General features: G+C 41.5%; 1 long non-coding RNA gene across 1 annotated transcript in view; it reads left to right on the top strand.

Moving 5' to 3' along the window:
- LOC134291600 (uncharacterized) overlaps positions 1–23,197 on the top strand; it is a 427,606-nt gene extending 404,409 nt beyond the window's left edge. Inside the window, exon 5 of the long non-coding RNA XR_009999178.1 lies at positions 23,161–23,197. This is a non-coding gene — a long non-coding RNA (uncharacterized LOC134291600). The remainder of the gene's footprint in view (positions 1–23,160) is intronic.
- The last annotated feature ends 3,088 nt before the right edge of the window (positions 23,198–26,285 follow it).

Raw genomic sequence — 26,285 nt, 5'->3', positions numbered from 1 at the left:
TCCACCAGAAATCTCTGAAAATTCCACCGGAAACCCTCTGGGAATTCCACTGGGAATTTGTCTGGGAATTTCACTAAGAATTCCTCTGAGAATTCCACTGGGAATTCCTCTGGGAGTTACTCTGGGAGTTCCTTGTGGAATTCCTCTGAGAATTCTATTGGGGATTCCTCTTAGTATTCCTCTGAAAATTTCTCTGAATATTCCTCTGAAAGTTTTTCTGCCCATCCCTCTTGGAATTAATCTGTGATTTACATTGAGAATTCGTGTTGCGATTCCTCATGGAACTCAAGGAATTCTTATTGGGATTACAGGGATTTCTTCTCTAATTCGAATAGATAATAAGTTCAAATCCCCTTCAATACTTTCAAACAATCCATCTAGGTGGCAAACAAGGAGTCATTTCCAGATGTTGTTGTTGTGTAAACTAAATCGTTACGGCATTCCCAATGCAAACACTGATTGATTGCTCATAATTGCTGCTAGTCAAACGGCTGAAAAAGAAACCATCAGCAATGCTTTCTTCGCTGCCAAATGCCGGAGCGTTAAATCGAGACGACGACGACGACGATTGATTACGAAACCAATTCACGTGGACCCCGTCAACGTCGTCGTCATCGTTGTGTTGGGTCCATTGTCGAAAGACCCAACTCCACTCCAACCACCACCTATTGCTGTGCATTGCTCCATTGCTGCTGGGTCAGCATCGTTGTTGGCTTGACTGGTTGCTGGAAAAGTTCATTGAACTTGTTTTCAAGATCTCCTGACATTTACTGCTGAAGGTAGGGGATGAACGTACGGAGTGCCTGCAGAGCGAAGGCAACAAATCACCGAGCGTGGTTGATGCGGCGGCGCTGGCTCCGCTGGCTGTTGGAGAAAGGAAGTTGTGCCCCCAAGTCCACGAATGGCGTCAGTACCAACCTACATTCAAAGCTCTAGAGAGCAGCAGCACCCACCTTTTTCCAGCGAACCCACTCCAGCTCTACTTCGGAGCTTTTGGGGTGGTACAGAGGGAGGAGAAGGCGAAGTGGATCGATCTGTGCTTAGAAGCAGTAGGTAATGAAGCTGCAATCGATCAATCTGGGCGGGAGAGGGACGATGGTTGGGCAGGCTGTGAAGCAGAGTCAAGAGCCAAGAGGATGTTGCATAACTTTCACTCTTTCGCGCAGTGGAGTTGGTCGTTGCATATTACTTCTTGCTGCCGTTCCTTGGCAGTGGGGTACTTTCTGCCTATAAGTTAAAGTTACGTAAACGAAACGAGCCCATGATCAATCTCTAATGGATGCGACTTTTGCTCTACGTTTTCACGATAAACAGCTTGAAATGTACTCAGATTTTTTGAAAAACAGAAATTTAATTCGTGGTTTAGTCGGTAAAGAGATTCTATACAATATAATCTGTAGCTGAGTGTGGAAAATAAAATGTGATCGACGATTTTTTGTTAGAGGTTTTGTGCTTTCCCAGGATCCCAGCGCATATTCTTAGTCCATCGACGAAACTAACTCAACTTCTAGCCGAACTTGTAATAGGATTCAGAAGATCAAAATGCAAAACCAGTAGTTCAAGGCGAATGTTTACTTCCACAAAAAAAATCATTCCATTAATCCACAGCGAAACAAACGAAAACACATTTCACTAATCCAAACCCTCCTACCACACGGGTCGAACCTTAAACCCTGGTGCGTGACTTCACGCAGCAACTTTCGTTTTTCGGATACCCAGCCCATTCAACAACAAAGAGGGAAGTTGACCGTGGCGTCATTTTGTCATTTCATGGTGGTTTACGTATGGGCGATTGGTGCATTGTTTTATGTTGGGGGGCATCCATAAAGTACGTCACGTTTAGGGGGGGGAGGGGGGGTTCTGAAAAGTGTGACAAGCAATGTGTTTAGTATAGGAAAAACCCGTACGAAGGGGGAGGGGGGGGGTTGAAAATTCCCATTTTTAGCGTGACGTACTAAATGGATGCCCCCTTGGAGGTCATTGACACTTCGATGTTTTAAGGTGCGAATTCCGGTGAATGAAACGCCGGTGGCGAAAGCAACCGATGAAACACACAAGTAGCTTTTGTTACTACATATCTGCCACACTGGAACCTATATTTAGCTAAAATCTATTTGGGGACCATCCATATACTACGTAAACTCTGAGTCGGAGGAGGGGCCTGTCAAAAGTCTACGATAGCATAGCATTCCGACTAGAAAATTCTCACCGGAGTACGTGGATTTCTTTTTTTAATTTCAAATCTCTATTTGTTCATCGAGCACATGTTCTGTTGTGTACATGGATGTCAAAGCATTTTCAACCGTGTAATTTCCCACATGGCTTGGTCAGCCAAAGCAAAATCAAGAAATTGACATTTGTATGGAAGAAAGTCGGCTTAGGTACCTCCATTACCTTTACCTAAATAGAATATGGTAGTGTTAGGAGCAGTTGGAGTACGGGGAATTTAGGACATGTTCAAGGATGGGGATGAAGCGAGAGGGATGCCATTTAAGGGTCTCCAAAAACTTTTTTTGTGAATTAGTCATTAGTATGTGGATCCACAGAATTTGTGACCTCTCATTAATAAGTTTTCTACTCACAGCTAGCTAGCTATGAGTTCAAGAATGTCTGAGAGTATCCGAGAACTTCCTGGAGAATATGTTATCGATTCTAAGAGCGCAATCAGTTATCTACGGCAGCAATATGAATGAAATCATGCTCCCCCTGAAGCTCACATGAGAGCCTACGAAAACCCCTAAAACCGCTTAAAACGCCCCGAAACGACCTAAAATGTCTTGAAACGGTTCTGAAACCCCTTGATATCTCTAAAATCCTTGTGAAGCTCACCTCCAAGTCTCTGAACGCTATTCAAATGACATAAAAAGGGAAATCTTGACACATGGTGGAAAATGAGTTTATGAAGTCCACAGAGATTCCACACAGGTAAAGCATGTGATTACATTTCTTCGACAGCTCAATGAACTCTAGGCCTGACTTCAGCCAGGTCATCCCGGGTACTCAGGAATCTGGTCGAGAAATTTACTTACTCCTGTTCGATGTAATATTGGTTTCTGGAGCTAACCATTGTTTTTCGCGTGCAAATAACTCTCATGGTTGTCCATCTATGGTTCTCTGAAGTCAAGGCATGACTTCGCTTAGGTCATCACATTTTCCCAGGAATAATTGTGCGAGGCCTTTTTATTGACACGTGATAGAATATGAGTTTATGCAGTGCACAGAGATTCCATATAGGTAAAACATGTGATTACATCTTGTACCGACTTTTCGAACCCTCTAAGCAGAATACCCTCTTCGAATGGGTGTATCAGTTTCGTACCTTTTAATTCCGCCCTATGTTGCTTATCCTTTGACAGATACGCGTATTTCGACTACCACTTGTAATCTTCCTCAGTGTCAGTTATCCATAACTGACTGACTGAGGAAGATTACAAATGGTAGTCGAAATACGCGTATCTGTCAAAGGATAAGCAACATAGGGCGGAATTAAAAGGTACAAAACCAGTGAAGAGATTTGTCTGACAAAAGAGGCACAAAACAAGCAACAAAGAAGACGCGGCGATTACTCTTTATCCCAACTGGTAAAAGATAATGACATGATCTCGATTTTTTTTTTTTGTTGCAGACAAAACGGAGGCTGAATTTGTTGCGTACCTTTCAACTCGTGAATAATCAATTATTACTAACCCAAAATCGACACTTTTTGATGATACATCTTCAGCAGCGTTGCAGTGTTTACCGACTCAAAGTTACCGCTCGAAAATCACAATGCAAGGCTTAAAAATCTCTAAACTCGTGGTGCACGATCTTTGTCGTATTCCGTTCAAGTTGGGACAAACGTATGTCGTATTGGGTAGAATGTCGCAACAAATTCAGGTTGCGACATTGTCGTTATTGTTGCGCGATGGTTGAATTTTGATTCACTGTACGAAACTGTACTCATTCGAAAAAAATGTGATTACAGTTTATCTACAGCGCAATGAACTCAAGGCCTGACTTCAGTCAGGCCATCCCGGGTACTCAGGAATCTAGTCGAGGCTTTTACTTACTCCTGTTCAATGTAGTATTGGTTTCTGGAGCTAATCGTTGTTTTCCGCATGCAAGTAGGTCTAATTGTAGTCTATCTACGGTTGTTCTCTATAGTCAAGGCATGACTTCAATCAGATCGTCCAAAATTTCTACAGTTCGTTGATATCACAAGTTCAAGTATTGGTGCAAATAAGAGCGATAAAAATAATTGAAAATAATCCTTGGTGATTATTTCGAGTGTTCATGTTTAGTAAGGACGAATTCGGTCAATCCATCGAGACATTCAGGAAATATTAACAGTATTTCAAAGACAACACTTGTTCTACAGATGTTGACCCCATTACCTATGGGGTCAATAAGGGAATATTATCTCGTGTTTAATTTCACTTGAAAACAACGAAAGCAAATGTAGACTTGGATGGTTCAGAAATGACCCGCCGGCCTTACTCCGCACAGAAGTCCAAGAAAATGTTGATCCCGTATATTTTCAAAACTATAGTGTTGTGCGAGTTTGTGTTTAAATGGCGATTTATTGAACTTTTATTTTTTACCTGGGGTCAAACGGGTTAAGATTTAATTTATTTTTTTTTTCTTTTTTTCACAAAAAAAAATTAACTTAAGGACAAACGTCTTGACCTCCCGCTTCAACAGTGCATCAGAACTTCAGACGCATAAATCTGAAGAAGCAAGCTTCAAAAACCAGAGCGCTTTATTATTCTGTTCTTGCTCACTTGTAATAAGCTTAAAATGAGAAGCTCAAGTGTTGCAAGTGTTGGTTTTGTTTACGAAGAGATTTGTGTCCTCAAAATCGTGAGTAGGTGCCAAAGTCGGCCATTGTGGCGGTCATTTTGGGATTTTAACAAGCCTGTCCTTAAGGGCCTGATAACTTTTGAACGGCTTGACAGATTTCAAATCTTTTAGCGTATTTTTTGTAGATACTGTTATTGACTAAATATTCCCTGAACAAATTATTCGTTAAAGCATTCATTTCATCACAAACTGCAAACTTGATTTTTTTCATGTAAAATTTTATTTAGAACCCTTTTTAGGCAGTTCTTACTCAAACTCAGAAACTAAGCATCATATTGAGGGATATGGAACAAAGTGGATGTTTTTTTTATTTAACTCAGAACACTCCAGAAATTGAAGTTAGGGCTTCCATATGATTATTTCGAATGTATTTTTTATTTTAAGCCTTAAGGTATTCCGTTGGGTTGCGTTGCGTTGCGTTGCGTGGTAACGGAGTAATTCGAAGATTGCATACTGAAAGCTGTCATGTTAAAACTTTATTACTCCTATTCTAATTGCTTGTGGAATGCTGTTTGAGAAGGAACAGCTATTCAATCAAATGTTGAAGTAAAAAAGACATGAGAACTTCCATTGCTGGCCACGCCCATCTTCTCCGTTACTAAGATAGGAAAGGATTTCATTTCAAGCCTTAAGGTATGCATAAAAACAACAAAAAATCTTGCAAATCTTGCCGAAATTCTAATTTTTCTTGTAAAATACGTGTTTTAAAACGGTTTTTGACATTTATCTATGTTGAACCCATTTCTGAAAGGTACATTTTATTTGCAACATTCTAAGGCAACAAAATGTCTACAGAAGCATGCTAAAAGAATTAAAATCAGTCAAGCTGTTCAAAAGATATCGGGCCCCTTTTTTGTAAAAATAAGAAAAATAATCAAAATCCTCAAAATTTCATATTTTGCATGATTTTGAAAAAAAAAAATTAAGTGTATTTGAAAATTAATTTCAGAAACATTTATTAAAAAGGTAGAAAATTGAAAAAGTTACACAGCTCAAATTTTCTGGAACACAATTCTAGAGAACCGTCAATCGGATCTGTTTCTCCAGGGATTTCCTAAAAAAATCCTGTAGAGTTTAATCGGCAATTCCTTGTGGGATTCTTTCAGGAACAGGGATTGTTTAAAAAATCCATCCGAAGATTTCTTCAGGAATTCTACTTGGGCTTTATCTGAAACACTTCCTGGAATTCTTTCGGGAACTCCTCCAGGAATTCCTCCAGGAAATCGTCCTGAAATCCCTACAGGAATTGTTCAGAAATTCTATAAGGAATTCCTTTCGGTATTGCTCCGGAATTCCTCCAGGGATTCCATCAAGAACTACTAGAAGGATTCCTCCTTAAGCTCTTTCCACTCTTCTTGGAATTTTTCAGGAGTTTTTAATGAATTTCTTCTGCGATTTCTTGCCTCCTGGAATTGCTTCAGGACCTCCTCCTAAAATTCCTTTAGAAATTTCTCCTGAAATTTTTTTCAGGAAATATTTTTGGAATTTCTTTTAGGAATTCTTCCTGTAATTTCTCCAGGGATTTCTCCAGGAATTTCTCTAGGAATTCGTCTCGGAATCCGTACAGGAATTCCTTCAGGAAATCGTCCAGGAACTCCATTGAAATTGTTCAGGAATTCTCTTAGGAATTCCTTTCGGGATTGCTCCGGGATTCTCTAAGGGATTCCATCAGGAACTGCAAAAAGGATTCTTCTAGAAGATCTTTCCACTCTTCTTGGGATTTTTCAGGAGTTTTTCATGAATTTCTTCTGCGACTTCTTCAAGACTGCCTCCTACAATTACTTCAGGAACTCCTCCTGAAATTCCTTCAGAAATTTCTCCTGTTTTTCTTTTTTGGGAAATCTTTTTGATTTTTTTCTGTGATTCCTCCTGGGGTTTCACCAGGAATTGCCCCAGGGATTCCTGCAGAAATGCCTTCAAGGATTTTTCCAGGGATTCTTCCATGGATTTCGCCAAGGATTCCTCCGGCGATTCCTCCCGGAATTCCTCCAGGCATTCCTCAGGGTATCTCTCTAGGTATTTCTCCTCTGAGAATTCCTCCAGGGATTCCTCCTAAAATTACTCCAGTGATTTTTCAAGGATTTTTTCCAGGAATTCCTCCTGGGAGTCCTTCAGAAATTCCACTGGGAACTTCTTCAGGGATTCTTCCTAGAATTTCTCCAGGAATGCCTCCAGGAATTTCTCCAGGGATTCCTTAAACGATTCCTCAAGGAATTCTTTCTGGGCTTCTCCAAAATTCATTCAGGGTTTCTCCAGGGATTCCTTCAGGAACTCCACCACGGAATCCTACAAGAATTGTTCAGGCGATTTTTCCCAGAATTTCTCCAGGAATTCCTCCAAGAATTCCTTCAGCGATTCCTCGAGGAATTCTTCTAAAGATTCCTGCTGAAATTCCTTTTGGCATTCCTACAAAAATTCCTCCGAAAAGTCCTTGCAGGTATCCTGCAATGCATGACTCTAGGGATTTTCAAAGTATTCCTCCAGGTAGTCGTGCAGGAATTTCTTCCTGGTTTTTTCCCTGGCATTTCTCCAGTACATCTTACAGGATGTTCAGAAATTTTACTAGGGATCCACTAGGGATCCCTCCTGGTATTCCTCCAGGAGTTCCACCAGGGATTCCTTCAGGAATTCCACCAGGGTTTTCTCTAGAGATTCCGTCAGGAAATTCTCCAAGCATTTCTCCTGGATTTCATCCAGTGATTTTTCCAGCGACTCCTCCAGAAATTAATCCAGGAATTTCTTCAGGGATTCCTCCAAAAAATCCTCCAGTAGGTAATTTCTCCCAGAATTTTTCACAAGATTCCTCCAGGATTTCCTCTAGGGATTCTGCCAAGAATTTGTCCAGGAATCGATCCTGGAAATCCGTTATGCATGCTTCCAGGGATTCCTCCAGGAATTCCTCGAGGGATTCATCCAAGAATACCTCCAGAGATTTCTCCAGGGATTCTTTCAGGGATTGCTCCGGGATTTCCTTCCGGAATTGCTCCAGGAATTTCTGTTGTGATTGCATCAGGAATACCTCTTGGAATTTAAACAAAAATTTATTCAGGGCTTCCTTAAGAAATTTCAGAAATCCTTCCATATTTTCCAAGGATGCGCCCAAGAATTTCTCCAGGAATACATGCAGATTTTATTAATTACTTCAAAGATTTATAGAGCAATTCATCCAGCAATTTTTTTTTGATATTCTTTCAGATAATTTTACAAGGATGCATACAGAAGCCTGGAAATTCTTCAAAAAGTCATCCAGGAATTCTTTACCAGTTTTCGCCATGACATCCTTAAGGAGTTTATCAACGGATTTGTTCAGTAATCCATCCATAAAATCCTTCCTTCTCTTAGGAATATCTCCTGCTTTTTTTCTCGCAGAAATCCTTTAATAGGGTATCCATGGCGTTGTTCAAAAATTTCTCGAGAGATTCCACTATGATTTTATTTTCTGGGATGTTTTAAGGGTGTTCCTTCAGAAATTCCTTCAAGGGTTCTTCCAAAAAACTGTCAAGGGTTCCTTCAAAAATTCCCCCGGGAATGCCTCGAGGGTTTCCTCCGACGATTGTTTTAGGATCTATCCAGAGATTCCTTCAAGAATTCCACCAGGGGTTTTGTTACGCAATATGTTTAGGAATTTCTCGAGTAGTTTTTTCTTGGAAGTTGCTTAAAAATATTCGAGGGATTTCTTCGGGAATTCTGTCCAACACATCTCTTGTAATGCTACGATGTCGAACCCATGTATCTTCAGTAGATCGGCGAGTATGCGGGTGCTCCCGCATAAAATTGAGAGATCTGCAGTTTCACGTATCGAGTTGGTAACTTCAAGTTCTTCTGATGTGAGAACATCAGTGCGATCACCGTTCAGAATGCCACCGACAAATTGCTATCCCAGATCATCTTCCGTCGTCTATCACCTAAAATGAATGAGTTCGTGGAAAGTTATCAAGCCGGTTTCATCGACGGCCGGTCGGCAACGGTCCAGATTTTCACCGTACGACAAATCCACCAGAAATTGATTTCAATACCAGGCCCCAAATTCATACAAATAATGTACATATTGCAGTTATTATTGTAACAAATATGAAAACAGATTCTTTCTTTTAACGAAATGTTTCTATCTAATAATAATGTGTACAGAACAAAATTGTATACAATACCTACTCAAGGTACTCAAGGTAACCATTTTAAAAGCATCTCCTCCAATCTGTTTGGAATGAAATCGTAACACTAAAACAGAACCAGTCAGAACGTAGTAAGAGGATGATAAAATAACTCTTCAAGCCGCTAGAATCATTAATATTAATCTAATGCCGAATAACAGTAGAGTCACCGTGCAAAGCGCCATTTGTTTACGGCATAGCTAACCGTTGCGTTGTTGGCTGGCCAGCTAGCTAGACCTGTTTGTGCGCAGCGTGCCGGCCGCAACCACTAGCTCTAGCAGCTACTTAACTGCAACGCAAGTGACAAGTCCAAGGATAAATTGTAATTGTGTCTTTTACATTATAAATGTACGGCAGCGGCGCAACGCGCGCAAGCGATATGCACTCATCGACTATGTGCATCAGTTCCTGTTAGCTAATATGGTGTTGGCAGTTCAACAGTGTGACATATTTGCAAATGATATGACGACGGGACGGTAGGTTGACGGGCGCGCGCGCGCGCACGTAAACAACTTTCAGGAATGACGACTGATTTCTAAGGAGTCAGCTTTGTGGTCGATGAAAAGGGTTGTAGGTAAATATTGTGCATTTTACACCGTAACATAATGTTCAACCACTTAAAACTTTTAAATAAGCACGTTAAAAATTAAATTTTGACGATTAGTCGATGGACTAGTTGTCCATCAATTGTACAAATTTTAGCCAAATTGAATTTTTTTTAGAATCTGGGACGTTTCCGATGTTAAAGAGAAGCAGCAAAGAATTGAAATGTGTAACGTAGAATTGCGGACTCAGCCTTATCCATTAATAGTAGTTTACGCAACAAGATGCAGTATGACGATTTTTAAAGCACGTGTCGTACATTTACGACGAGTGCTGTAAAAATCGTCATTCTGCACCGAGTTGCGTACGACGTTTTTTTGCAATTTCTCATCGTAATAGGCTGTTTTACCTCACGCAAATCTGACAGGAAAAGGCCTACTTTCCCACAACTAATTAACAGTGCTGTAATGGTTCATTACAGCACTGATTTGCGTTGCGTAATGAACCATTACAGCACTGTTTTCAGTTTTGGTCAACTTCTTGATGCTTTCTGGACGCAGTTTTGAAAAATTGTGACAACTGCACAGTATAACCTATTAAGATCAGATTTTCTTAAACATTGGCTATGAACATCAGTGTGCAGTTTGATGAAAAAGTTTTGTTGAAAACTATCCTCAAGGATAATTTATGAAATTGCAAAAAACGTTGTACGCAACTCGGTGCAGAACTCGATTTTTCCAGCACTCGTCGTAATTATCCAACTCGGCAAGCCTCGTTGGATAAATGTACGACTCGTGCTGTAAAAATCGTCATTCTGCACCTTGTTGCGTAAACTACTATTTTGCAATTTCATAAATTACCTCTTGACGATAGTAACAAAACTTTTGCATCGAACTGCAAACTAATGTTCATAGACATATTTAAGAAAATCTGTTCAAAGCAGGTTAAACTGTGCAGTTGTCATAATTTTTCAAAATTGCGTCCAGCAAGCATCAAAAAGTTGATTGAAACTGAAAACAGTGCTATAATGGTTGATTACGCAACGCAAATCAGTGCTGTAATAAACCATTACAGCACTGTTAATTTGGTGTGGGGAAGTAGGCCTTTTCCTGGCAGATTTGCGAGAGGTAAAACAGCCCATTACGATGAGAAATTGCAAAAAATATTTAACTAAATGAATAAAAATGTAACGATTATTCTACCTGAAGTTGGACGGACTCTAATAATGTACTTTATCCGGCAGTATCAAACTTTTCTATCTCCGGATTTAATGCACGTAATGACATGAAATTTTGAACATCTACGATTAAAACATTGAGCTTTGGAATACTATTGACTTAACTTTAAGCTGTTTCAAAGAAAAAAAAAGTCATAGCGATTATATTACTTTCAATGTAATCAAAATCATTTCAAAATTTCAATTGGTAATTTTAATTACCTCAGAAATGTTCAAAATTTTTTTTTTGATTCGGTTCATTAAATCCGGAGATACTACAGTTTTAAAAGCATAACTCAACCAACCAAAATAAGTTGGAGTCGAAATTTGAGAACTTTCGGTGCTCATAACAAAATGTAACAGCTTATTCAACAATATTTTGGTATAAAAAGGTTTGTGCCCACCTCGATCATTTTCTATATATCTTGTACATAAATACTTCTGAACCGAAATGTTCGGTTGCATGTAAACCCAGTGAAGAATTGCAACCGGATTGTTACCCTAATGTACATGCGAACTGGTACGCCAACGCGCATCGTCGTCGTGGAGGGTGCACTTTTTTCCCTGCCACAATCGCCAGCTAAAGTTCAAGTACAACGTGCACTTAACCATCGCGGTGTTGATACAACTATTCTCATATTTGCAAACGTTTTGATTGCTACTGGCATATTCATTCACTAAACCTAATATGCCTAGCAAGCTTAGTACTTCCCACAAACCACAATTACTGACTACACCTCCACCAGCCAGCAGTTTGTTTGAGCAGCTTAGAACGCCTCTCCAGTTCAACGATCATCCAGATCTAGTAGACGAAGATTGTTCACAGTGAAGCACCAGATCGCAATCGATCGATCCATACTGCATCTATGTAGTCAAGGACTTACGGTAATAGATTCACAATAACTGCTTGCCGGGTCGGTCGGGTCCGCTGGCTGTGCGAGACTTATTTTCTAGTTCTAGGAAGCACCGCTTCGTCGTCGTCGTCGCGCGATCGCGACTGAAGCAAGTGTGAGTGGGCACAGTTAGAATATTTACATTCGCTTCACCGCCGCATGACACCTAGTAGAACGCCTGGGCAGAGCATGAGAAGTTGACCTAGGCATTATATTGCGGAAAAGTCAGCTCGGTTTTCATATCGCTTGCGCTGGTGGCGGCGATGGCGCGCTGATGACGACAGTTTCAGTCTAACGGAATGACCACCACCAGACGTTGACGGCGGCGCGAAAAGTACTCGCATCCGCTCGCGCATAAGAGAATGGCAAGTCATCAGGAGGTTAGGTTATTATCATGGCAATCAACTTATTCAAGGAGACACTTGTAAGTTGCAACGAACACCGGGGATCCCATTTATATTAATGTGCTTTGAAAGGTGAAATGAGCAGCGCGTTAAAGTTCAAACGGATTTATGGAGCGCTTATTGTGGCTGAGGGAATTCGTCACAAAGTATAGTAGCTTCAGTTCAGACTGATTCTAAAGTTAGACAAAAGTAACGACCACTTCGAGTGAGATGAAGTTAATTCACAAGCTGGTTGCATTCGCTGTTGGCAGACTGTTTATTACGGCTCGCCGCAGGAAACCCTATCTGCAGTCGAAATACGAGTATGTTGTCAATTAACCTATTTCCCTTAATGTTTCTTCTCCCCGAAGGTAAACTGACGTCTAGATTTTGTTTTCCGAGACGGAAATATGTACACATATTCTAATATTTAGGTTAATTATTGTTGAACAGAACTGTCTCTACACAAGACGCTATATGGCACCGCGTAAAAAGAGGAACTTAGCAAAGAAATCACGTAACATAAGATGTGTTAGAACCATGCGTTTAATTATCGAGCACTTGTCTGCCGAATGGGTTGCTGTCATCAGAAGCTAGATAAGAGAATTGGAGAGACCAACGGATCTAGTATCTTCGACAGGCCTTGGGAGTTTATCACTGTATCATGGATAACAACAGGGGCTCAGCAACGCCAACGTGATGGTTGTTGACGGATAGTTCCAATAAGTAAGAGAGGACAAGACTGCCGCCAATACGTTATTCCATTTCATAACGCGGCACGGTTAACCCTTATGTGGCCAGCAGGGTACCCGGGTACCTTTTTTGATTTCAAATCTCGATATTTTTATGATTATTGAGAGTAGGAAGTTGAAACTGTGCTAGATCTTAAAACTCGTGAATATATATCTATTAATGGGGTTGACCGAATTCCCTAGTGAGGAGGGGCAGGGGAGGAGGTCTCTGTTTTTTTTTTTATTACGTGGAATGCCAGCAGGGTACCCGGGTACAGTAGATGTATGAGAAATTAGATCGCTAATGGCGCTGTAACCAATAAATTAATTTATTTAATTGTATACCTCATATATATTCATCCATAATTTTGATATACATTTGTTGTTGTGGATGTTTTGTTTTGTTTTTAAAAATTAGTTTGACACTTGTAGGACCGGTACTGACGCTGTAAGGGCGTGGCAAACTAGATGTTGGTCACACGAACACTCGCGACATTGACATTCTGTGGCTATTTTTTCTACTCCGGGTACCCACGAAACTGAAATAATCATATTTCCGCCAATTTTTCACCGATTTTGAAAATTTTTTGCTCGTTTAAGGTGTCTTACTGCATCACTAAGTTTTCAAATGAATCATTGAATTTTTGCTTTTCAATGATTGTTTGCCTCGCATTTTTGAAGTGATAAAAAACTGACAATTCTGCAGCAACGCAGCAGAAAAAGTATCAGCGCAATCACTACGGGTGAGCATATAGGATGATACTTTTTCATACGAATATTCGCTTTGGTGGCAGAAAATTATCACTTTGAAATATTGAGGCTCATATCCAACATGGCTGCCGATGCTGATGATGCCGTAAAAAGCCTTAACTCAGAAACTTATTATCGATCTAGAAAATATGTGGTTGCGTCGATCTGATGAGTGTAGTTTTCGGTAAATTCAGATTTGCGGAAGCATGTCATTATACCATATTGAATCCCACGTTGTTGAGCCTAGGATACCGTATAGTGGCCATTGCCAGCCATGGCCCTGCGGGAAGCCTGATCCGAAATCGCAGCTACAAAGTCAACACGTTTTATGATCCCAGGCTGGTCAGATACTATATGCTGAAGCAATTTTAGGGTGATTGATACCGATATTGCCACTAACCTACCGAAAATTCCGAGCATTGTTTTGTATAAAAACATAAGCCCGGAAATCCGGGTTTCCCGGCACCCACGGTGATCGGACCGGTCTTACCAAATATTATATCTATAGATAATGAGTTTGTGAGTTGAATGGGCCAAAAAAAAAAATCGGTGGAAAATTGACGGAGATATGATCATTTCAGTTTCGTGGGTACCCGGGTACCCTGCCGGCATTCTACGGGTGTTTTTTTGCTGGCCATACTACGGTTAAGGCTGGGTATGCTGCGCAATTCAGATCCCATTGTGATCCACTAGCCTCTGCCCAGCAACTCCTATCCGTACCTCCTCGTGGTACCGGCCGGAAACTATGAGCAACCTTAGGGAAGATCGGGTAACCAACCCCGGTGGGAACTTTGGTCATAGACTGACAGGGAAGGGGGGGTTTGCTTCGGCAAACCTGAGCGTCTGTTTTCCAGGAGGAGCGGCTCACAACAGCGTCTGATCCCCATGTTAGGGGCGGCTGATCTACGTCCGAGTGCCAGGGAAGGACTCTAAGCTCAACTGTGCGCTATGGTCCTCCGGAAAGTAGGGGGTTGGTGTCAGGCCCTAAGAGCCAGCCGTAAAAAATCATTGTACCTAACGGAAAATCAGCAACGGAAAATCAGCAATACGAACCGAGACCAACGGCAACGACCCCAGCGAACAAAAAGGACTTGCGATTGGAAACTCGGTACGTGGAACTGCCGATCTCTCAACTTCATTGGGAGCACCCGCATACTCGCCGATCTACTGAAGGACCTCGGGTTCGGCATCGTAGCGCTGCAGGAGGTGTGTTGGACGGGATCCATGGTGCGAACGTTTAGAGGTAATCATACCATCTACCAGAGCTGCGGCAACACACGCGAGCTGGGAACAGCTTTCATCGTGATGAGTGATATGCAGAGGCGCGTGATCGGTTGGTGGCCGATCTACGAAAGAATGTGCAGGTTGAGGATCAAGGGCCGATTCTTCAACTCCAGCATAATAAACGTGCACAGCCTACACTCCGGAAGTACTGATGATGACAATGACGCATTTTACGCGCACCTCGAACGCGAGTACGATCGCTGCCCAAGTCACGACGTCAAGATCATCATAGGAGATTTGAACGCTCAGGTAGGCCATGAGGAGGAATTTAGACCGACGATTGGTAAGTTCAGCGCCCATCAGCAGACGAACGAAAACGGCCTACGACTCATTGATTTCGCCGCCTCCAAAAATATGGCCATACGTAGCACCTTTTTCCAACACAGCCTCCCTTATCGTTACACCTGGAGATCACCACAGCAGACGGAATTTCAAATCGACCACGTTCTGATTGACGGACGGCATTTCTCCGACATTATCGACGTCAGAACCTATCGTGGCGCCAACATCGACTCCGATCACTATCTGGTGATGGTCAAACTGCGCCCAAAACTCTCCGTCATCAACAATGTACGGTACCGGCGACCACCACGGTACAACCTAGAGCGACTGAAGCAATCCGATGTCGCCTCAACATACGCGCAGAATCTCGAAGCCGCGTTGCCAGACGAGGGCGAGCTCGATGAGGCCCCTCTAGAGGACTGCTGGAGTACAGTGAAAGCAGCCATCAACGACGCTGCAGAGAGCACCATCGGGTACGTGGAACGGAATCGACGGGACGAATGGTTCGACGAAGAGTGCAGAACTGTTTTAGAGGAGAAGAACGCAGCGAGGGCGGTAATGCTGCAGCAAGGGACTCGATAGAACGTGGAACGTTACAAACAGAAGCGGAAACAGCAGACCCGCCTCTTTCGGGAGAAAAAGCGCCGCCTGGAAGAAGCGGAGTGTGAAGAAATGGAACTTCTGTGCCGTTCCCAAGAAACACGGAAGTTCTATTAGAAGCTCAACGCATCCCGCAACGGCTTCGTGTCGCGAGCCGAAATATGCAGGGATAAAGACGGAGGCCTCTTGACGGACGGACGTGAGGTGATCGAAAGGTTTACCTGTTCATCGACTTCAAAGCGGCATACGACAGTATCGACCGCGCAGAGCTATAGAGAATCATGGACGAAAACGGCTTTCCTGGGAAGTTGACTAGACAGATTAAAGCAACGATGGACGGTGTGCAAAACTGCGTAAGGGTTTCGGGTGAACTATCCAGTTCATCCGAATCTCGCCGGGGACTGCTACAAGGTGACGGACTCTCATGCCTACTCTTCAACATCGCTCTGGAAGGTGTGATGCGACGAGCCGGGCTCAACAGCCGGGGAACGATTTTCACAAAATCCGGTCAATTTGTGTGCTTTGCGGACGACATGGACATCATCGCTAGAACATTTGGAACGGTGGCAGAGCTGTACAGCCGCCTGAAACGCGAAGCAGCAAAGGTCGGACTGGTGGTGAATGCCTCAAAAACAAAGTACATGCTGGTAGGCGGAACCGAAAACGACCGGATCCGTCTGCTGAATTTCATCTGCTGAATTTTTCCCTGGTGGAAAATGTTTTTCATTTTTGCAGAAACCATTTTTTTTGTGAAATTTTGTTTAAAAATTGTTTCTGCAAAAACGAAATTTTTTTTCCACCAGAAAAAAATCAGGAGATACCTTGATCCATACTCTACATGTGTTCGAAAACCGATTTTCAAAATATTATTTCGTTATTTTATAACAAATCAAAACCCCAAAAGTGAGGAAATGAATCCAGTTTCGCCTTAAGTGCAAAAAATCATGGATCGGAATGATATGCGGAAGATCCACTTAACTGTTACTGGTGTATGGCACAGGACTGCACCAGGTCCTGCCATGTGCAATAACCGGGATTGAACTTTGTTGACAGAGATGGCAACCAAATCTTAGAGATACTTTGAAGATTTGGTGAAATGTAACAATGAACCCTGGGACAGAAGCATAGTTGTTGCTGGTCGAGCAGTGGAACCACCCGCACTAGATGAGGGGAGATCTGAAGCGAGGTGAATAACAATACGGCTACAAGGAAGACAATATCGCAGTCGAAAGACTTTATTGATGAAGCGAGCAGCTACATCAAGCAATCCACCAGATTCCTATAAAAATTTAGGAGAATGAAAAAGAAAAAACGCCACCTGGATGAAACAATGAAATTGATCTGATGTGCCGTTTCCAAGAAACACGTAATCACGTATCCCGCAGCGGTATCGTATCGATCTAAAATGCTGAAAATGACTACTATACTAGGCCGAAAATGATAGATCTCCCATGTTGAGGGAAGTTAAGGAAAACGTTCACCAGCTCAAAATCAACAAAGAAGTTGTTAGGGATGATATTGCAGCTCATCAAAATGTACCCACAAAAGTTGCACACCTGTCTGCACCGGTTGATGATCAAAATCTTGGAAACCGAACAGCTACAGGGGTAGTCTGTGCAGGCGACCAAAAGGCGGCCATTTGGAATTTGAGAACTTCAGAGCGATCACCTACACATAAAGTGCTATCCCAGATCCCATTCTGTCACCTAAATGAATGAGTTCGTCGGAAGTTATCAAGCCATCGGTCGACAACGGACCAGATCTTCACCGTACGGCAAATCCTCCGGAAATGTCGTGAATACCAGGCCCCTCGACTTGAAGGCGGCATTGGACATTATCAACCGCAAAGAGCTATGGAAAATCATGGCCGAAAAAGGCTTTCCTTGGAAGCTGACCAGACTGGTTGAAGCAACGATGGACGGTTTACACAACTGTGTAAGGGTTTCGGGTGAACCATCCACATCATTCGGATTTAACTGGGTACTGGGACAAGGTGACGAACTTTCATACCTGCTCTTCAACATTGGACGGGGTACGGTTTTAACGAAATTTAATAAATTTGCGTGCTTTGCAGACGACATGATTATTATCGTCAGAACATTTGGAATGGTGACAAAGCTGTACACTAGCGTGGACCATAAAGGCCGTTTTTTAGTTCAAGACTTTTTGGTTCCATTTCGGGTCCTGAACGACTGTACAAAAGTTGAGCGCGATCAGTTATGCCACAGATAAGTTATGCCTACACTTTCCGCATCGCGATTTAAATTTGTTGTTGGGATATGGAAAAACTAACTTTTTTGCGTTTAAAAATATTCTTAAAGTTTATAATCGATTATGTAAAAGCATAGTCTCAGATGTCCTGAAAAACTTCGTCGAAGACCGCAAAGCGATTCTTGTGGCAAATATATAACGCACTGATCATCTGAGTGTGCTTAAAATCAACAATAAAATCTCAATTTTCGGCCAGAATTGCCAAGAGTACATATATCTTTTTCTACATGCATAGGATCGCTTTGCGGTCTTCGACAAAGTTTTTTGACACATTCTGGTCTTTTACATTAGAGGTTATACAGTATAGGACAATTTTGAGAACCTTCAAGAAAAACACGAAAAAGTATGTTTTCCCATGTAAAATTTGATACAAACTTCAATTTCGATGAGCAAAATTTAGGCTACATCAATCATGCTCAAACTTTGCACAGTTTTTTAGGACCTCAAAGGGCATCTAAAAAGCTTTGATCTGATTGAATCTGATAAATTTTAAATTTTCCCATGCAACGTTGAAGTTTGAAAAAAATACGATGATGGTTGGGTCTCCAGTTGGTTTAGTGGTCAAGGCTATGGATCGCCAATCCGGAGACGGCGGGTTCGATTCCCGTTCCGGTTGGGAAAATTTTCTCGACTCCCTGGGCATACTGTATCATTGTGCTTGCCTCACAGAACACAAATTTATGCAATGGTAGGCAAAGAAAGCCTTTCAATTAATAACTGTGGTAGTGTTCAAAGAACACTAAGTTGATGCGAGGCAGGCCAAGTCCCAGTGGGGATGTGAAGCCAAAGAAGAAGAAGAAGAAGAAGACGATGATGATTAAATCTTACGGACTAATATTTTAGAAATTAGCACATTTGATGCACTATTGAGAATAAACGTTATTGGTGACATGCAGATACGTGCATAACTGTTCCATTTGTTCTTTTTGTTCATTCGTAGCCGTATTTATGTATTCTTGGGTTGCATGTGATATTAGAATAACTAGCACTAAATAGCCACAGAAGTCCAATCTCGCGACTGTTCGTGTGACTAACAAATAGGCTAATTATTCTAATGACTAACACCTAGTTTGCCACGCCCTTACAGTGTCTTTACTGCCGTGAATCGCAAGTTAGTCCTATATGTAAAAAGTAGGCATTGAGAAAATTGACTCTGAAGTTTTTAAATCCGATTTCTATGTGAAATTTCAAAAAATCGCTAAAAATTGAATACTACTGCGATCATCATGAAACTTTCCCACGTTGTTTCAAACATGAAAACGTAACTGCAAAAAATATAAAACTGGCTAAAACAGTGTTCGATTTTGTACTGCAGGGTACCCAAGTTTGTAATGGGACTGACTTGCGATTACTTTTCATTGTGGGACAATCTGACTTGGTGTTGTTTTTCTATTTTATTGAACAAACTATATATTTTTATTCACGTAGCTGGAAGATCATCCGAAGAAAGATCAAAAACTGCCATTAACTCAATTTTGCCCAAAATGCAGATGGGACTGACTTGCGATTCACGGCAGTTTAGTGGTACTTGAAGTGTCAAACAAATTTTGTTTACCAAAACAAAAGATCCTCTACAAGATGGACACTTACAAATAAAGAATTATTACATAAATAAATAGGAAATATGTATGGTTCGCGAGCGTGGGAAAGTGTGCTGATTTATGACTTGATGACAGCACGGTGGTGGCACCTCCCCAGGACGTCCTTCTGGGATCCACAGGAGTTCCATCCGGCATAGCTTCAAGAAATCCTTTGCGGTTTATCCACTAATTTGTTCCAGGAGTTTCTTCTGGGATTCCCAGGGAGTGCTTGATGAGATTCTTCCTGGGGTTTATTAAGGATTTCTTCTGAAGTTCTCTTGAGGGGTGTCCAGGAGTTTCTTCTGTGCATCTTAAAGAGGTCTCGTCTGCGATTCCTTGAAGAGCTCTTGCTAGGATTCCTCGTGGAAGTTCTCCCAGAGATCCTTTCTGGGATTTCTTAAGGAAGATATTTTAAGATTACTTCAGGAGTTTCTAGGTTCTTTCAAAGTTCCTTCCGAAATTTCCCTACAAATAAATTTCGAGATTCCTTCAGGAATTCTTTCTACGATTTTTGAGATTCCCCTTGGAAGTTTATCCGTGGTTTCTCCACCAATTTATTCTAATATTTCTCTAGGATTTCCTTCTGCGATTCCTCAGGGAACACCATCTGATATTCTATATTGGGTTCCTCCGGAAATTTCCTCTGGGATCCCTTCTGAGATTCTTAAAAGGGTCCATCTGAGATTCTTCCAAAAACTCCTTCCAGAATTTCTTCAATGAATCCTTCTGGGATTTCTAGGATCCCCAAGAAATTCCATCCGAGATTCTCCCAATAGTTTCTTTTTTGAATTTATTTAGAAGTTTTGTTGGACTTCCAGAAAGTATTCCTAGAAATTCCAGCAATTTCACCAGGGATTCCTCTAGGAATTCTTTCTGGTATTGCTTCAGGAATTCTGTCCGAGATTCCTTCAGAAACTCCTTTTAAAATTCCGTCAGGGATTCCTTCAGCGATTTCTTCAGGTATCCTTTCTGAGATCCTTCCAGGAATCCTGAAATAACCCTGACGAGAACTTCTTTCAGTATTCCTCCGAAAACTTCTCCAGGACCTCCTTCCGAAATTCTTTCAGGAACTACTTCTGGGCTTGCTTAAACTACTTCCAAATTTGTTTTCGGGAAATCCATCCGGGATTTTCCCGGAAATTCTTTCAGAGATTCCTCCAGGAACTGCTTCTGGACTTCTGTCAAGAATTGCTTCTGGAATTTCTTCCGGAACTCTGTCGTGGATGTAAGAATCAGTATTGCCATACATATCAAATGCTAGACATGACCCCATAGATAATATTTACATATGTAAAAGATTTGCTGATGTGATATTACTGTTAGGTAACTCTTTTATCTCATGTTTGTCTTCAAAACCTTGTCAAGCTTAGAAAATTAAAGGTAATGAACAATACATTACAAGGTTAAAATTCCCATAGAATGAGATCATTTATTCGCACTACAACACCATATGGTAGGAGATAATATCACATTGCCTGATTGCAGTACAAATGCGAGTAACCTCCCTTTTTCCCCTATTCGCAACCCGTAGATGCACCCTGTTGGATTTCGAAAGCCTCGGAGAATATTACAAACCTTCAATGGCATTCCCACACCTTCACCCACATTGCCCATTCAGGGGTCTGACTTTACCCTCTGACTTACCCTCCCTCAATTTGTAATATTGTCACCAACTCGGAATTATATTTTCCCGACACATAATGACTTCGACAAATGTCCGATACACTATGCAGCAGCATGATGAGTACAACTATATCAGATGACATTAGGATCTGATTTTTACATAATTGTTTGATATTGCTTATATTCAGCTAGCTATTTCAATCATAACTGTAAAGTACATTGACCACATGCCCGAAATCAAAGCTTCTTGGAAGATATAATCCAAGCCCTGGGTAATAGAATTTGTTGCTACAACTGTAGCGTTATCATCCAGTGAAGCGGAATACGACGGGTTGAGCCTTGCTGTCTCGGATGGTATCTGGTTGAAAGGAATCCTTACGGACCTGGAAGTGATGTCACCACATTAACCGTTCACCATCTATGAAGACAATAACGGATGTATTTCGATGGCCAAAAAAACACATCGACACGTCAAGCACCATTTCTTGCGGGACCATGTCATCAAAGGTACGGTGAAGATGAAATCAATCCCATCGAGTAGGCAGCTAGCGGATGTATTCACAAAAGCATCAGACACTATTCATTTTGAGGAACCTTGGAAACTTTTTGGATTGATTGATTGAGAGGGCCAGAGGGGGTATTGGTGTAATCGGCATCGAACACACCATTAGTTTCCTAAACACTTAGCAACTGGTTGATTGTCACAAACTAAGAAAAAATGTTCATTCTAATCAGTGAACCGTATAGTACATTTTTTTCATGATTGTCGCAATGCCTTTTACAATCGTAGCTAATGTTGCACACTACCATCACACAATACATTCATGATGCCTTCGATGCATGAATGTAGTTTGTCATGAATGTAGCATTTGGCATCATGATTGTAACACAAATCTAGATGATGGGAGTACGACAGTTTTGCAATGTAGAGCTGGAGTTCCAGTGGTTCTGAAAACTGCGAAAGAAACATGCGAATAACTCGAGGTAGAGGATTTCAGAGGCGTTACGTGGGGTCTGAGGGGGGGTGGGGGTAGTTAGGGAAGATTTCGGAAGTGTTTTAGAAAGTTTCAAAGGCTTTTCCGCGGACTTTGGAGACATTACGAAAACGTTACATGGCGTTTTCGAGGGTTTCGAAAAGTCTCAGGTGCATTACATGGTGTTCCAGGAGATTTAAGAGGGATTTTGGAAGCATTCCAAGAAGCTTCAGAGCATTTTCTTCGGTGGATTTCAGAAACATTACAAAGACGTCACATGGGGTTCCAGGGGGTTTAAGGGGTGTTTCGGAGATATTCCAAGAAGCTTCAGAGCATTGTCGGCGGATATCAGAAACGTTACGGAGGAGTTACATGGCGTTTTCGGGGGTTTTGGAGGGTCTACATGGAGTTCCAGGGGGTTTTAGGGGGATTTCGGAGGCATTCCAAGAAGCTTCAGTGCAATTTCTGCGGATTCAGAGTCGTTACGGAGGTATTTTTGAGGATTTCCGAAACCCCTAGTAATGTTGCTATATTGTTCCCGTATCTCCAAGCAGCGCCATCATTAATTCCAAAAGTCTTTTTGATTTATTAGACGTGGGCCGTAACTATTCAGTTGGGAGTCACTGACTGTCTCGTTCTTAGATTTCGGAGCCACTGGGATTTCATTAGTTCACTCAATTTGCCAATCCACTACATTTTTGCCGTGATTAAAAAATGTCACAGTCACCCATGAATATTTAATCTGGTCATACGTGAATGTTTTTGTTGCATGATAGTCAAGATCATACACCCACGATTATCATGCAAACTACAGTTTTTGGCAGTACATTTTGGATCACTGATTCCAATTCCAACTATCCTACAACTTCAGCCACTGTGTTTAACTGCATATTACACTTAAATATTACTTCTAAGGCGCTGTCTATAAACTACGTAGACTCGATTTGGGTCATCTAGGGTTTTAGGATTACAATACACGTGTCTTGTAACACTATCGAATGTAAAAAAGCCAACGATTTCTTTTTTATTTTCTATTTCAGGTATGCATTTGCTGCAACATAAAGACTACCCGAGCAGGAGAAAATAACTGAAGAATACCTTTAAGGCCCCATTAGACGTGACAAATATTTGGCCAAACAAGAACAACAAATGACCAACACAGCCTGAATCATGGCAACCTCGGATAAATGTCGGACTTCAATGGCAAATATTTGTCATAATGACAAACAGTCTAATGGCCCCTTAACTGAGATATGGAGAACCGAATACCTACAACCTGAATGAGGTATTAAATAGCCCTGCATAAGAGGTAAAATACCTAAAATAATAACTGGTGTGTATTCTGTGCATAACGCGTGAATAATGACTTCAGGTATGGCAATACCTAAATAATAATCGGCGATTTTTCCATATAAATAGTTATTTTTCCATAATTGAATAATACCTCAAGTAGTCCTCAACACCAAACCAATACCTCGTAGAGGTATTTTATCAATACCTACAAAATACCAAAATAAGTTATTTTCAATACCTGGATAACCGACCAATACCTTGTCTTGGTATGATACCTGACATTGGTATGCTTCAGTTATGTGTCACTTATTCATTCCTGCTCGAGTACTCAATCGGAAAACGTTTAGGAGACATTGAGAGGTTCGATATCCAAGTTTTTTTTTATTTGTGTTTGCATAGGTTGAGGTGACAAAAATGTATTGTTTTTTTTTTGTTTTTATTCGTCTCCAGACCCTCAATTTACTGTCCCTTCGAAGAAAGAACTCACATTTTTTATATATCATGAGTGAGATTTGAACCCACGTTCTGTCTTTCACGCGCATGCGCTTAAACCCTCACACCAGGTCCAGTCCACAATACATATTGTGGAATTTCGGAACACTTGTGATCTTCGACAGAGTTTTTTTTTGCACAACTTTGTCCAACTTTGACATCATTTGTTAATACCGTTCTACACATGGTTCAGGACAAAACAAATCCCCTAATGTAAAAAAAACAATGTTTCTACAAAACCTCATACAAAACATAAATCGCATTGCGAAAACCGGTACGTAACCAATAGCGCAAAATTTTGCACATATGTATTGTGTGCCATGTTGTTGATGCTAGTAAGAATATATAAAACTTTACTACATTATTCCAGTAAATTAATCAAGTTTTTTTAATCTGTATTTACGAGATTTTTATCCCTAGGCTAATTCGTATCGGGACCTACGCTTTACTTTCCTTCCGAAGGAAGAACTCACATTTTGTGAGTTTTGTCATGAGTGGGATTCGATCCCAGGTCCACGGCGTGATAGTCAAGTGTTTCAACCACCGCACCAGGCCCGCTCCACAATTGATCAAGTTGATTCAGTCTAATAAGACATGTAAATATGCTAAAAAGATTGAGTAAAAACTTCATAGACACATAATGCCCAACCCAATCGATCTCCTTCGATCGCGCCACACGGAAACGTTTTCCACCGAGCGGATGTGATCATGCAGAAATTGCTTTGACATTTTCCTCAATCATAGCATCCGCGTTTGCGGAAATGCACTTTTCTCCTATCCGAACAAATATGTATGGTAGATTGGTAGGGCCCCATCTAAGACACGGCCGGTCGGTTGGTCCGTCTCCATGCCCATGCGTTACATAACCACCGTAATCTTGTTACCTATTTCCTCATTTGGATCATTGTGGCATTTAAGACTAGATAATCAACGAGTTTTTTTTTCTCTGCACTTTTTTTCGCCCGGTGTCCAACATCATGCACCAATGCAACCGGGCCGAGCCATGCCAAACCAAGCGCGCGGGCCTGTTTCCCCCGTTCGTCTCAACAAAATAAAGAAGACCACGCTGGCTGTTGCCGCTGCTGCTGCTGCATAATAATTGCATTAGTGCAGTTAATGCAACCGTGTCAGTATAATACACAGATGGAGAAGCAAAAATGGCAAACCTGATAATCGTCTCACTGCCTCACTCCTACTTCGCTTCTTAAAAAGCCTAGGCAATAGGTAAAAAGAAAAGCTCACTTTCCATTTCTAAACAGCAGAAAAACGACGTCTGCTGCAAAATTGCTTCCTTGTCTTGTCGTCTCGGGCCGTTTAGACGGAGGATGGTTAGTTTTTGCCTCTTTTTTATGGTTGGATAGCGACTAACGACTTCCTTCTTGTCTCGGTTCGATCTCCAACCAGATTGAAGAGCATTAGACCAGCGGGTCTGTCGGTTAAAACGGTTTATCATGGACTTTTTTTTCACTTTCGATGGAACTCGCTGGCCGCTGCATTGGCGGGTATTACGTAACGAGCCATTTGAGGATGGTTGCATTGTGCATCGCAAAATTAATGATCGTTGAAGAACCTTATCTATAAACTGTCTTCCCAGATCAAGTTACAGAACTTGACATCTGACATCAGCATTGTTGCAAAATTGATCACAATACCATTTGGTGCCTAAGAAGCCACTAATTCACTTTGGACCCATTTAATAGGCTAATCCCAAGATGGATCGTACAATTTATGACTTCCTCGTTCATGACTCTCGCTCTCGAACTTCAGCCAAATAGGGCGTCCACGACTGGAGCGTGAAAGTTCAACGTCTCCATGGCGCGCATTGAGTATGCAATGGAGTAACGAGAAAAGTCAGAGTCATGTACCTATTTACCCGATAGGTACTCGGATGGATGGTTTAACTTAGCTCGGTAGAGGGTGCTTTGGCGCAATACAAACTCTTCATGAAATAAGAGGTGAAATGCTGACCGGGGCTTATGGTCTGTCCCCCCGCGCAGTACCTAGCAAGCAGCTGGATATTACGCAAGATGGTAACATTAGCCATCAATCTACTCGACTCAATATCGACCCGGCTGGTCCCGTATGGCAGAGAGACCGTCGACCTCTTGGTGTCCGTTATGCAAGAGTGTTTATGAGACATCTATGTTCTTCTGGTAGAGCTGGGATTAATTATGATTTACATCATCGCAAGAAAACTCAAAATTGCGCCGGAGTTAGAAAAACATGCACATGATCAACCAAAATCCCGACAATTAACCACGTAACATCGATCCTTGAATCCATTTTACTCTCTTGAAGACATTTCAACTAAGGGTCATAACCGTCGAATGGGGTAATCTCAAATCAAGTCATAGTTGAAGGACTTTGATACCTGCTGTTA

This window comes from Aedes albopictus, chromosome 3 (assembly GCF_035046485.1).
Source record: "Aedes albopictus strain Foshan chromosome 3, AalbF5, whole genome shotgun sequence".
Classification (NCBI taxonomy): domain Eukaryota; kingdom Metazoa; phylum Arthropoda; class Insecta; order Diptera; family Culicidae; genus Aedes; species Aedes albopictus.
Note: the sequence above shows the minus strand (reverse complement) of the source record. Positions and strands in the feature narration are given on the sequence as shown.